The following is a 15,457-nucleotide window of genomic DNA, read 5'->3' as shown; positions in this document are numbered from 1 at the left end:
GTCTAAGTACTAGGATAACCAAGGAAAAAGACTGGCTAATATCCGCAAGATGAGGCATCTTATGCAGCTGATATTTAGTGACTCCTCTGAGGTACATGCTAGTAGGACATAAGGCACAAATATTTTCAGTATTTCTGCCCATTCCACATGGGCAGAAAGTCTATCCACATGTCTCTTCCTTAAACTTGTTTCTGGTTGTCTAATCTTGCTCTTACAATATTCCTGAATAACCAAACTATTTACCATGGCACAGAAGTCCATGTATAACCATAGCTTAGCGCAGTTCTTTATTTATACAGCATGAACATCCAAGTACCTGGCTTGCAGCTCTGCCCACTGGGAAGATTTATTAACTTTTCTTCACGACCACCTGTGAGAAGGTTTAATGCAGTGATGATTCACTCTTGCCTAGTAGTTACATATTGAACTCTGTTGGTTGTTGAAGGAAACCACACAGAAACCATAAATGTTTTTTGAGACAGGTGATGTGGAAATTTGAACCACCTGTTCATGCAATTAATAGTGCCTCCTGACTCTGCTTGAATATTGCTATCACTCAACAGGGATTCTTTTTCACATGGTATACTGGGGAATGCTCTCAGGAAAAGGAGGGTGGTGGTAAAAGATACGTTTAGCTTTTTAACTCCAGTGCATCAGAACATGACCTTATTTGGAAATAAGGTCTTTGTAAATATAGTCAAGTTAAGATGAGACCATTAGGCTCTTATGCAATATGACCCATGTCCTTATAAAACAGGGCAACTGGGACACAGAGACATACAGGCTCACAGAGAGAATGCCATGTGAAGATTAAGGCAGAGATCAGGTGATTCATCGATGAACCAAAAAACACCAAAGATTGCCAGTAAGCCAAGAGAAGCTAGGACAGAGACAAGGAATGAATTCTTCCTCACAACCTTTAGAAGGAGCCAACCCTTCCACCACCTTATCTCAGACTTCTAGCCACCAAAACTGTGAAACAATACATTCTGTTGTTTAAGCCACCCAGCTTGTAATGCTTTGTTATGGCAATCCTAGCAGGTTAATACAGAGCATGAGGGAAATTTGGGGTGTGGTAAAAATATTCCTTCTTTTAATTAGTATGGAGATCCAGTGAGTTAAAAACTCACTGAACTCCATACTTAAAATAGGTTCATTTTGTTGAATATAAATATTATTCTTCAATAAAGTTGATTTTAACAGGTAAAATGAATGGATTAGTTAATATTTCAAAGATATGATGGCTCTTAGTCAATTTTTGCTTTTCAGGCCTGTGGGCTACTTCATGCCAGTTACTACTCTGATGACTAATTAAAAATTAACTCTGTTACTGTAAGAATGTAGGATGACGACTGCATAATGAAGTCAGGGAAGTTTGTCTGGAACTCAGTGATTCACTGGGTGCCTGTTGGTGTTTCCATGTAAAGTAACAATTCAAGCAAAGCAGATACAAAAATACCTCCCTCCATTCCCCATCAGTTCTTCATACACAAACACTGCAAATACACAGAATTCTGGGTAACTACATTTAATTTTTTTAAAAATCTGCAGGAGCCAGATTGCTGTTCATGAAGTTTGGGATGAGGTTTGAGGGAGGTAATAAGAGAAAGCTAGGACAAAGGAGGAACTAGAAAAGATAGTCCTTAATTAAAGGCTGGGGTTTTATATCTATCCAAAGTCAGGAGTTGTAGGGCTTCTTTGAATATAGTAGGAAATGTGATATAGTCTTCTTAATAAAACTGGGAATGCAGATAACACTGTCCTGCCCCTGAACCTGGACCAAAAACATATCTTTCTACCACTCAGATATGGTAGCAATTGCTAAATTATTCTTTATAAATTTTGGTACTTATGAATTTCTAAAAAAATGCTGGTGGAATAGTGATTCTAAATTCTAGTTGGAGGGATTAATAAGTTTAGTTTGGGACACATTGAGTTTATGGAGTGCGTGGGACATCTAAATGTCCAGCAAGCTTACCTAGAGCAACTTAAAGAAAAGCGTAGCCTAAAGATATGCATTGGGAGCCACGGAGGAAAGGGCTGGAGCTAGATGATACCACTAAAGAAGAATATGTAAAATTGGAAGGACATTGGGCAAAAGTCAGAAGCCTGGGCTTCACTAACACATGAAAAATTGGAAGCAGCATAAATAGTCACAGACAGAGGAAGGCAACTGGAAGAAGTACAACACCAAGCCCGCAGAGCGGGCAAGCATGCACAAGAGAAGCCTGGAAGCTGCAAATTGGAAAATGTTCACTGGAATTGGCGATTAGATGTTAGTTCATAATCTTCAAAAGCAGTTTTCAAAGAGTGTGGGAGGCTAAAAGCAAATCACAGCAAATTTAGGAGTAAAAGGTAAATAATACAGTTAATATTATAGGAAGAGAGGAGTAAAGACAGAGCAAGGAATTACATGAGATGAGAGTTTATACAGTGTCCAGCAGGAAACAGTGTCAAGATAGGTAGTTTGAGAATGGGATACATTGAGTCTCCTAAAAGATGAGGAAAATGAGCCAGTACAGAAGATAATTTCATGATGTGGGAGAGGGAAATGTTAGTAAATGGAATGTCTGTATGGATGAGGAAGGAGATGGATTTAAGGGAACTGATAAAGAAATAAGCTTGGATAAGAAGAGAGGTCCTTATTTTTAAGAACTGGATGAAAATCTGTCAGATGCATGTAAGTACAAGTAAGCATCTTGGTAGGGAGATGAAAAGTTATCTAAAAGAGAATGTGTATCAAGTCCTTGCAATAATTAAAGATACTTGAAAGTCATCGATCCCAAAGGAATGCTTTGCATGACAAAAGTCTATTCCTTTGATAAGATAGTCATATTACCTCAGCCATGCTAAATCCAGTACATTTAGAAAATGATTGTACATAAAAACGTATTCACAAAATAAGTCTCATGGTTAAAATTAACTTTGTCACTAAAAAGTCCACATAGGAATATAAAACATGATTTTCTAAGTAAAACATGATTTTCCAAAGGGACCTACTTTGATAGAAGATAAAGTGTTGGATCACAGTGAGTCATGTAGCCTCTATATTACAAAGGTTGCTCTTACAAAATAATATCCTTTCTCTGGTTAAATATATTAGATAAGGGGGATGTTGTCTATGCCAAGAAGCATTGTAGTTGCATGTTAGTGGGTGTATGCATGTGTGGAAGAAAGACAGTGGTTGGAAGAAAGCCCTATCCTACTGCATTTCTATGTTTCTTACTGCTTGGATCACAGCAGAGACCCAGCTACAATCTCAGCCACTGCCACAGAAATGGATTCTCCATTAACTCTTCAAAGACCTAACTGAACTCTGCTTCTTGAACTCCTTTTTCTTTAGGTCAGATACCTAGTAACACCCCCTTTGTTAGACCATTCCTCTAATCCCTCCTGTAGAGAATGGAGGCTTCCTTATTTGCCCACAAACAGTTAAATATTTTTGCCTATTAATGCAGAAATCATGCAGATTAAACTATATGCCATAAAGGGCAATGAAAAACAAGTTATAATGGTTGTTTCTTTGTATTGGCAAATAGCATTTTTAGTTAGTAAAAACATGTTTCCTGACCCCTGCCTTTACCTAGTATGTGACAATTTGACAAGTAGTGTCAGTAAATCAGGCAGTTTACTGACCTGATTACAATGTTGAGGCCATCAATTATACTGTTATGTCTTTTACTCAGATGGATTGTATCAACATATCATGAGGAAAAGTGTTAGCAGCTAATGTAAAATAAATGTGTTGGCAGGTTAAATATTTGGTTCTTCAGTGAAACTCCCTCTCCTGTTGTTATGATGGTCTGTAACAATCAACAATTTAGTTGGGGATTTTGGGAAGCTCTCATAACCTAATAAGAATGATACATTGCTGTAGGTCTAGAGTTTTCTCTTTTTCTCTTTTCTTTTTTTTTTTTTACATCTTTATTGGAGTATAATTGCTTTACAATGGTGTGTTAGTTTCTGCTTTATAACAAAGTGAATCAGCTATACATATACATATATCCCCATATCTCTTCCCTTTTGCGTCTCCCTCCCACCCTCCCTATCCCACCCCTCTAGATGGTCACAAAGCACCGAGCTGATCTCCCTGTGCTATGCAGCTGCTTCCCACTATCTATGTATTTTACATTTGGTAGTGTATATATGTCCATGCCACTCTCTCACTTCCTCCCAGGTTACCCCTCCCCCTCCCCTTGTCCTCACAATTTCATACCACTTTCTGTACCTCCATACACCCCAAAGTAGGAGTTAATTCATCCTGGACACAGTTTCCTATAACCCGCTGTTTTGAAGGAATCACGTATGAAGCAAGTCTCCTGTCCAAGAGTTAATGCCTTACTGCCCCACCTGCCACAGAGGGCTCTGAGTCTGAGATATGATGCCCAGACCAAAAGGAATTATATGAGCAGACATTCTTCAGAAATAATGACTTATGAGTGCCTGTCTCATTTCCCTTTCCCTGGTGAAATCCCCACAAAGACCAGTTAGAAAGGATTCAACAACTTGCAGGAAACAGAATTTGAGTTCTGAAACATCCAAAGATGAGTGAATGCCCTTTTTTCTTCTCTGGAGCATTTCTAATTACAATTTTCTTACCACAGCCTAGATGATGAGTGAGATGAACTCTAAAAATAGTATCTTCTGAGCTACTTCTCTGTCTTGTGAGGTCCCCAAAGCAAAGCTACTGAATGATTTGCAGCTCATTGTAACCAGAATCTTCACAGATGTGGAACTATTGGGGTTTTTTTTAATCCTGGAAGGTGCCAGATGGATGATGTTTATGGCTGGGGTCTTGATTTGGGATCACGGTAAGAAGGAGGCTAAAATGGTGGTGAGTCCGTCAGCCTCTGCCTTCCACAAAAGCATTGGAAAGCAGTTTTCTCAGTTTGAGCTGAGCAATATCTGCATTCTATATTATATGGCCACCTTCCTGGGGGCCAAACAGACTTACCAGTTGAGATAATTAGGGCAGAGCCAACATCTCTGCCTCCTGGGCAGCGAAGTCTCCAATGTTTTATCCAAAACTTAGAAGGAAGTCACCAGTTCTATCGTGCTTCCTACATATCATCATTTATAAAATTGAACCATTTTATTATCCTATTTCCTGGCCTATTATTTATGGGGTATTTATTTCAGAAATAAAATATGGGGGCATCAAAGGAGGGGAGAAGGATCTTGTTTCCTTCCCTGTCCTAACTATCAATTTAAGTCTTGGCTTTACCATTCCTGAAACAAATGAGTGTGATATTTACATCCATGTTCACTGTTCATTCTTTCCACCACTCTCAGGAACTAGCAAACTGTTAATCGCCTGGTAAGTTCCAAACAAGAATGACATGAAACAGAATTTCTAGAAAGTGAGGGAACATTCTAGCAGTTTCTGGTGAGGTGGCTAATTATTTTTTAGGGATGGTTTTAAGAATAGACCTGCTACTAACAACATTAAGACTGGATGGGACATCAACTTCAACTAGAAGAAAACAGTACTCGTGAAACTTTTAATTAATTAAGAAACCTCCTCACATCAAGACAGTTAAAAAAAACTAATATTCTCCTACTGATAGAAATGCAATTTCTCCCTCTTTCACAAGAGGGAGGAGATATGGGGATATATGTATATGTATAGCTGATTCACTTTGTTATAAAGCAGAAACTAACACACCATTGTAAAGCAATTATACTCCAATAAAGACGTTAAAAAAAAAAGAAAGAAATGCAACTCCTCAGAGCATATGTATGTTTCCTATAGAACATCTTGTACTAGCTTAGCAAGGCTATATATAGCTTTACACTCTGCTGGGTGTGCTGAGCTGTCTTTGGTCACAGTGGATAGGGTACCTTCTCTCCTCTCCTCACCCCACTAGTTTAAAAGCAAACAAAGAAAGTAAACAAACAAAAACAATGCTTTTCTCACCTACTTTACTGGTGATTAAATTTTCCTTCATAGTATATCAACATTTCATTTCCCATTTAAAAAGATATCCAATCCAACACCTTTGCAAGGTAGACATCAGGACCTTACCTGAGATCTGGTTTTCATAGGCCAGGAGGCATAAGGGTAACTGCTTTGGAAGGATGGATGCCAGACTGTGGTGAAAATGAGAAAGAAACAGGAAGTTAAAAAATATTTAAGACAGAGTTTGGGCATCCCTCAAAGTAACCCAGGGTCAGATTTCACACCGAGAGTGGCTTGTTAGAGAAATTCTTGGAGCCTAGGCATTGTGGTCAAACACACTTTGGTTGAAATCCCATCTTTGTTGTACTGATCTATAAAACTTTAGGCAAATCTTCTAATGTCTCTAAACCTCATTCTCCTCTTCTATAGAGCACATGTCAGCTACCTGGCCATTAATGGGTATTTCAGTAAATGATACCCACCATAGATACATCACTGTGTCGGAGATGCATAGAGACCCAGAGAAATATTCAGGTGAGAGACATTGACTATTCATTAGAAAATAGCATAGAATCTTATACTGAGTGAAGTAAGACAGAGAAAGACAAGTATATGATCTTTCTTATATGAGGAATCTAAAAAAAAGCTACGAATGAACTTATCTACAAAACAGAAATAGAGTTACAGTTGTACAAAATAAACTTATGGTTACTGGAGTGGGAAGCAGAAAGAGGGATAAATTGGAAGACTGGGATTGACACATACACACTACTATATATAGAATAGGTAACTAATAAGGACCTACTGTATAGCACAGGGAACTCTACTCAATACTCTGTAATGGTCTATATGGGAAAATAATCTAAAAAAGAGTGGATATATGTATTTGTATAACAGATTCACTTTGCTGTATACCTGAAAATAACTCAACATTATAAATCAGTTATACCCCAATAAAAAAAGAAAAAAAATGAATTATACATAGAAACAGAGATTTCTTTCCCCTAAGAATCCTTAAAAACTTTTTGAACAGTTACTAAAATATTAAACTGGTTAAAATATTCTCCTCTCTAACAGTGATTATGTGAAGAAGATGTTTCGCTCAGGCAACCCTGTGCAGAGGTATAAAACAGGGTATTTTGCTTCTGGACAGCTTAATCAAGATTATCTGAACCATCCCCTCAGCCTGATTAAACAGGGCTTCTTCCTGACTCTAGGTCCCTGACTTCCCTTTTCTTAGAGCATTTATTTTAGAAAACTTGTCATTGTAAATCCTTTCTCTGCCCCCTTTGAATTGTATGTAAATCTTCTCCCAGTCTCTTGTCAGTTTTACAACCCAGGAAATTCTCAAGGACCTAGGAATCATTTTGAAAAATAAACACTGAAGGATAAAGTGTCCCACTCTCCCAGTTTCTGTGGAGGGTAGGTTGAACTTCCATGGGTGCCAATTAGCAAACACAGGTTGACTAATCACAGAAAAAAAAATTTGCAAACTCAGGAACAACTAAATGTGCTCACAAACCCTGGTGATCAACCTGCTCTCTCACATCATCCAGTACTTTTCCACTAGCTCACCCTCAGGGTTTAAAACCCTCTGCCGTTTGTTCCAGTGAGGCTGAGGATCCAGACTTGCTCTGGGCTCTCTACCTCATTGCCGGGAATAGTATCAGAATAAAATCAACTTCTGTCTGCTCATCTTATCCTGTGCCCTGTTTTTTTTTTTTTTTTTCCTGTAATAAGCTCCACTCTGGTTTTGGAGCCTCCCTTTTGGCCATGAGTGTTCCTGTCAACATCTAGTCTAGTACAGTTTCGAAAACCTTCAAGGGGTAATGAATTGCAGGCTGATGAAACTTGCAATGGAAGGGAATTCCATCTACACTTGGAGCCCTTTAAGGTACAAGAATGTCTATCCCTTAATATCTTCCTCTTGTGAGTCTACCTCCTGCTGGCCTCCAGGGGTGAATTGGTGTAGCAAAGTGTAGTGGTAATGGTCTCATATTTGTTCCTAGTATGCATGGCCTTTTGCAATGTGACTTTGCCACTTCTCCTGTCAAGAGATGCAGTCTTCTCCAACTGTTGAATCTGAGTATGGTCTTATGCCTTGCTTCAGTTAATTGGACACTAGCCAATATGCCAGAAGCAGAATCTTCCAAAGTGTGCAGTGGGGCTTGCCCTTTCTTGCATGCTATGGGACCCATACCGCCTCCAAATAATGAGAAGCCATGGGAAGAGATCCCAGCCATCACAGCTTCTCCGGCTGAGTTCCCAAGCATCTTAGTGAGGCCATTCTAGTGTGATCTATTACATTCCAAAACATCTATCCAGCCTACAGAATCATGATACATATCTGAGTTGCACTTTTTAAAAAAATATAGTAAAAGCTGGTAACATTAGGATGTTACATTTACTAAGAAAGCATGAATGAGTTCCCAACCATGAGAAATGATGAGAAGTTAGCTGGAGAAGGAGGGATATCCAAGAAAACATTCCCTCATATGGTGAGCTTCAAACCTGAAATGTTAGCTGGAATTTAACAGAAATTTTTTTAAGTTAATTCAGAATCTCACAGAATCTCATAGAATCTCTCTGTAAGACTAAAAATATCTCAGCTTTGAACACTTTTTTCATTCTTATTAGACTTGAGAGCATGCCCATTGATCTAGCAAGAGCAATTTGCTAATAATTAGGCTGGCAAGGCAGGCTTGAGATTATTACCAAAAGGGTGGGTGAGAGGCCCCTTTAGTTCATAAAAGTCACAGGCCTAGAGAGAGAAAAGATGAAGAAACAGCAGCAACCAAAAATGCCTCTGTTCCCTAAAATTCAGGTGAGATTAAACTCTATCACAGAAAAAAGTCATCCCATGCAGTGTTCAATGCCGTCTGCAGAGAAGAAATGGTCTTTAAGTTCCCCTCCCAAGAGATCCTACAAACTCTTACATTCCTTTCACACTACACTTACCTCTCCTCCTCCTCTTCCTTTTTTTTTTTCTTCTTCTCCTTCTTCACTTCCATGAATATAAACAATATGCACTTGTCCATATCTCCCATTAGACCTGAAGTTCATTGAGTGCAGGGTCTGTGCTTAATTCATGTTTTTATCGCCTTCAATACAAGGTACAGAGAAGGTGCTCAATAAATGTGTGTTACATAAATGAATGGAAGAGGACAAGTTCTATGTAATACAGGGAGTAATATCCAGATAACTCTGTTCCTGTTCCTAAGGCCTGAACAGGGAGCTTGGCAAACAGTGGCCACCTTTCTTCATATGAATTAAAGTTTATATTACAGAAAGCTGCGATAATGCATGAAAATGTGTCATATTTTTTTGTAAGGGCACCTGAAATTCCTCCAGAAATCATGACATGATACATCTATAATAAGTCTGTTTGAATAAATTCCTTTGAGTAAATTCCAGATAGTATTTGCTATTTGTATCCCTTCTTTTCGTTTGGGAGAACAAAAGCCTCAGCAGGGAACAGACTTCATGATGTTCCAAGACAAAACTTTCTGAGAGAGCACATGCCTAACAAGCTACAACCCGAGGTAAATATTTTTTGGAAGCTCAAACTAACTAAAAACAGTATTGTTTGCTTTCAACTGGTTAATAGGGTGAGATTATTTTTACTGTTTCAGTTTGCTTATTCCCCAAAAAAGAAAAAAAAAACTATCCCTTTCCTTATAAAATATTTATTGTTTTATATTTTAAAAGAAAGAACCAAATCAACTCTATTTTGAAAGGCACATTAAAAATGTAAGCACAAAGCACAGGGCACATTTCACAGAATATAGGAACAGCTACAATTTTTTTTCATCTACCAGAAGAAATCAAATGAAGCCAGTTTGCCTCTGGGGTTTTAAACATCATTACAATTCATCTTAATAATGAAGTTAAAATTAACTAAAAAAATACAAAATGGGAAAAAAAAATCCCTCACATCACTTACTGGGTTTATTCATGGGAAAATGGATAAAAATAATATCCTTTGGGTATGGTTAAGAAAAAGATCAAAATAACCTGTATATAGGTGAACCGTGAGTGAACCACACCTTAGGCATTTTGTGTTTATGGAAACATAAACTAATGCATAACACACACACTTTATACCCGTATGTAAACATATGTTCAGAATACAGACATATACACCCAACAAAAAAGAAATGCAACCAAGAGATCTTTAAATTATATTCAAAAATACTATACTCAAGATGATCTACTTACCATGGAATTCTGTTTCTGATATCGCATATAGCTAACCACAGGAACTCAGTTCTGCTTCATGTAAGCTTCACAGTTGTCATTGTGGAATCTTTCTGTTGAGGAATGAAAAGACAGATGAAAAGGTCAAAAAGGTGCATCTCCACTCCAAAGGGCCCTCAAATGTCTCCATGAGCACTCCTGCTTTGACTTCCATCCTCCCCCTCCGAGAGAAAGAACAAAACAGGTGCTTGCTCCTTGGAAATGGATAGGGGGTTTGTTTTTTAACCAACTAAATCCTTTCCAGAAAACTAAAGCTGTCACATTGAGGATATAATGATGGTAACAATAATGAATTACAGAGCCAGGTTACACACTAGAAGATGCAGTGTTCGCTTGGCTATCAGATGGGAACTCGGTTTACTGATTCATACTCTTCTGTGGTACAGTTCAGAATTCAATCATTTCTCTTCAAACCAGCAAATTACAATATTTTGGTTTTCATTGAAAAAAAAGAAAAAAACCTGTAAGTTTCCTGAGGAGGTATGCAAAGTTACAAATTACAGGAATGAACCTATTGATTTTTTGTGTATGACTTGCTTTTTTTTTGGTTGTTTGCTGTTATTGTTGAAAGTGGGAGAGATAATTGACTTAATATTTCTTAATATTAAGCTTAGTATTTCTTCAGTGTTTTGGAGAAACCAAACATAAAGAGCAAAGTATACTAGGAAAGAGAGAAAGCCCAAAGTCTCATGGAGTTTTTGCCTTTTCAAGTAAACAATACCAGAAAGGTTGAGGATGAAATCAAGACTCTTTGTTCCTAACACAGAGGGATCATTCTCTGTCTGTCTCTCTCTCTCAATAACCATCACCTCTAATTAATCTGAGTTTTCACCCTGTCATTCTGATTCCTTTAAATATTTAGTCTTTTTTTCATACTACAAATGCAGAATAATAATAAGGTGTCAAAAAGTCACAATTAACACATTATTTGTTCCAAGATTTTACCATTGGTGACCTGGTTATATGGTTAATTGTAAGTATGGTTTGAGGAAACACTCCAAAATTTACATGCTACCTGTATAACTGAGTAATATATGTACAGAAAATAATACATGCACAGAAAATTTTCCCACAAAGTATTTATTTACATAATAAAAACAGAGATGACAACAGGTGGAGAAATTAACATGAATGGGGGGCTTGATATCTAAGTAAAGATTTTAAATGATTTAATACCACTTCTCCATTGAAAAGATAAGGAATCATAGCAGGTGAGCAGTTCAGAATATACGTGATGGAAATGTATGGAATCATAGAGTTCTAACATACATACGTAATGGCTTAGATGTCACCCCCAAGTTAAGAATAAAAAAGGAGCTTTGTATCACTCAACTGGTTATTTCATAGAACACAACAAATTCATTATATTTTCCTGTACAAGGCAGTTTAGCACCGTGGTATATGCATAGGCTCTGAATTCATACCGCTTGTATCCAGATCGCAGTTATTCACTTGTTATCTGTCTGATTTTGCACAAATTTATAGTGCTTTCTGACATCAGTTTCATTTGTAAAATGGAGATAATTCTATCCATGAGTGTCCAGTCAGGAGATAGGAATTACATAGTAATGTGAAGGGGAAAAGTTTAAAATAAAGGATTGACCATAGCAGGGTGTTGGAGTTAGGAAGGAATGGGGCACAAGCATGAGGAGGCTAAAGAACACAGGAATAGCAGATATAAGGAACAGATTTCAGGGCGAGATTGAACACCCAAGGAAGCAGCTGCGCCAGGGCTGAGATCCAGACCTCAATAGAGAGGACACATCCATGGCTTGCTGGATGACAGAGAAGTCACTGTGGTTTCTTACTAGTATAACTTGCTGAAAATCCAGCATCTGCAATTTAGCAAAAACTTACTTTCTAGGGTTCCAAGGAAAGCTGTTCATGAGGAGGTGTCTCAAGAAAACACTCCACTATAAAGGTGCACAAGGGGAGAGCCAGGGGAACCTGAGGGCCATCGGTTGCTAGAGAAGCTGGACATGCTTCAGCAACCTACCTACTGAACACACTGAAATCAGAAATCACCTCCTAAAGCCTCATAAAGGTTGTACCTCCTAATACTATCAAACTGAGCACTAGGATGTCAACATATAAATTTGGGGCGGGGGGACACATTCAGATCATAGCAGGCACCAATTTGTTTTCACTACTTTTTAAAACTCTGAAATAATAGTCCTAAAGATCACCTCACCTCCATGAATGGAATGAATAAGATCGTCACCTCCTTGAAGAGAAGAATGATGTCTTCGTTTAATTGAGTGCAATAAATCCTTGCTGTACTGTTGCAGAATGCAAGAGTTGGTGCAAAAAAGAAAATTTGGCTAATACAATCTTCAATCCAAAAGAGCCTTCAAAATTCATGCATTGAATTACTCTGTCCCACATCTCCAGTAATGAATGCATGATACTAAAGAGAGTGTACAGGTATTTAGCAATAACTAATAACGTCCCAGAGAACTCAGTACTTGGAGAACTCTTGTGTAGTACATGAGTCTCTTCACTTACAGGGAACTTTTCCTCTCCTCCAGTAGGTAACCATCCCTCCTCACTCTTTGCTCCTGACTTCCCTTCTTATTTATATGAAAGAAAGGGCACAAACAGAAGAAAAATACTTATTTTCCCAGCATTACATCTAAGAACCCACAGACTCTGTACCCACAGACTCTGTTTATCTACCATTTCAACTTTTGTCCTGTCCATGCCCATTTTCAAAGGTTAGTTCCTCAAAATGTGCACTGGACCACACTCTCTCACCTATTCAAGGAATGTATCTCCTCTTCCTCCCACATCATAATTCCTACTCTCTTTACAGTTCTAATAACATACAAACATGCTATAATATTTCCTATTTTTAAAGTCTCTTTGCTGCCCTCATACTTTTTATCAGCCGCTCCCCTTTATAGCAAGAATCCCTGAAAGAGTTGTAGCTATGCTCCAATTTTCTCTTTAACATTTTGATCCCACCACTACTTTGAAATTCCTTTAGTTGTAGTCACAATGACTGCATCTTGCTAAATCCAATGATCACTTCTGCCTCGACTTGTCTGGTCCTCCAGTACAATAATGTTTGACAACATATGACAAGTGAACATATTTTCCTTCTTGAAAAACTTTCTTCACTCAGCTTTAAAAATATCAAATTCATATGGAAATTTCCCCATTCACTGATTATATTTGCTGACTCCTCTTTCTCTTAATGTTACAGTGCCCTAACCCTTACTCTTAAAATGGTTATTTCCTATCAAAATAATCTTATCCAATTTGACTGTATATACTGATGATGTCCACGTGTGTAACAACATCACTTACTTCTTCTCTTAGTTTCAGACTTATTTATAGAGTTACCTTCTTGGTATTTAAATATTTGGTAGGAAGTTCAGAAAGAGAATTTTTGATTTCTCACACCTAAAACACAAATCTGCTTATCCCCATGTCTCTCTCATCTCAAAAATTGGCACTACCCTTTAACCACTTTCTAATGCCAACAGGATAACCTTTGATTTTTCTCTTTTCTTATCATCCCATATCTAATCTATCAGCAAGATAGGGTCATCTTGACCCTACCTGCAAAGCATATCCTGAGCCCAACAGCTTCTTACCACCTCTACTTTTATCTCTCTAGTCCCAGGAGCCATCATTTTCTGGCTGTACTATTTTAATAGTCATCTAACTGGACTACCAGCTCCTGCTTTTTCCTTCCACAGTTTCGTGTCCCCATGAAGGCTAACATGAACTTTTCAAAGTTACCTCATGCTCCATAGCAAAGAATAGCTAGTTTGAAAATCTAGTTTTTCTTCTTCCTGCCTTCACAACTGCAGTACATGTTACAGTTTCCCTTGCAGTTAGGTTTAGTTGTTAATACCTTTTTAGTCAATGAAATATAAAGAGAAGTGATATTTACCACTGCCATGCCTAAACCCCAAACCCTTCTATATATGATTCCCATGCTCTTTTTCCTTCTTCTAGCTTGATACAGTAAGCATGCAACTTGTCTCCATATGAATTTTGTAGGGAACAGGTAAGAGCAAATTCCTTGTATAACTGATTCACTTTGTTATAAAGCAGAAACTAACACACCATTGTAAAGCAATCATACCCCAATAAAGATGTTAAAAAAAAAAAGAGTAAATTCTTATGCCCTTAACATTCTCATAGTCATCCTGGATGCAGGGTATGGCACCATCAGGACTGGAACAGTACTACATTTTCCCTTTATCCACAGAGCTGTGACATCTAGGAACACAAGCATTAAGGCTCTCCCCCTGAGAAGCTGTCATGTATTGGATGACTGGCTCCACCTCTTTCTTCCTTCTTAAAAATAATATAAAGAAAAAATAGAAAGTCAGAGTTATTTTGCTCTTGCTCTTGCTCTATCCTTACTAGATTTGTAAGGAAACTTTTAGGGGGAGATGTAGTATGGAAAACTCAGCTTTTGTTTCAGATATATTGATAAGGTTTGGTCTGGTTGTGCACTTCCAAAACACTTTGTACCACTAAGTAATATTTTAGAGCTACAAGTAAAAATTCTTGATTCAAAATGTTTTAGTCTTTTTATGTTAGAATAGTCCAAAGATGAAAATCAATCTCTACTCTAGAAACAGAAAATGATATCAAAAATTGAATTAAATAGGAAAGTAGTGACAAATTTTCACTTTGAAATAAACGTGTGAGACTAGCTGACAACAGGAGAGCAAGTTCAGATTCTCACTCCTCTAGTGGTATGGTCTAACAGGCATTTAGCTAGCGGAATAGGGTAGGAAAAGAGGGTCTTCAGCCTACACCTGAGAATGCACTGAAGTCACTAAAATTATCATCGAAGACTTGAGGTTTCCTATCATATTTGGGGATTTTTTTTCTTTCAAGGTGATCAGCCTAGACAAATAAAAAATTTTGTCTCAAATGGCCCAAAGGCTAAGTGCTGGAAACTAAAAATAATCTCTGATAACATGAATATAAACTATCAAAATTGCTATGTCTGCACAAAACTTGGAGGTTCTCATTTCTCACAATCAAGTATCCACTGGAGATTTTAAATCATTTTCATTTTGCTGTTACCAAGAAGAATAAAGTAATACCTGTGTCTTCAAGTAAACCACCAGACAGCTACTTAGGTTTAGAAAACATAATGTTACATCACCACAGTGCAGGACTAATACCTATGCTTCAGTGCCTAGAGGAAAAAGAGTACTACAGCAAAAAATAAAAGTAAATTACTTTTGATTTTTCATTTGGTATTGGGATTTTTACTCCTTACACAATTCGTTGCACATGTAACCAAAGGGGGAGAAAGCATCAACTAAA

Source organism: Lagenorhynchus albirostris, chromosome 3, assembly GCF_949774975.1.
Source record: "Lagenorhynchus albirostris chromosome 3, mLagAlb1.1, whole genome shotgun sequence".
NCBI classification, from domain to species: Eukaryota; Metazoa; Chordata; class Mammalia; order Artiodactyla; family Delphinidae; genus Lagenorhynchus; species Lagenorhynchus albirostris.
This window is presented reverse-complemented; position numbering follows the sequence as displayed.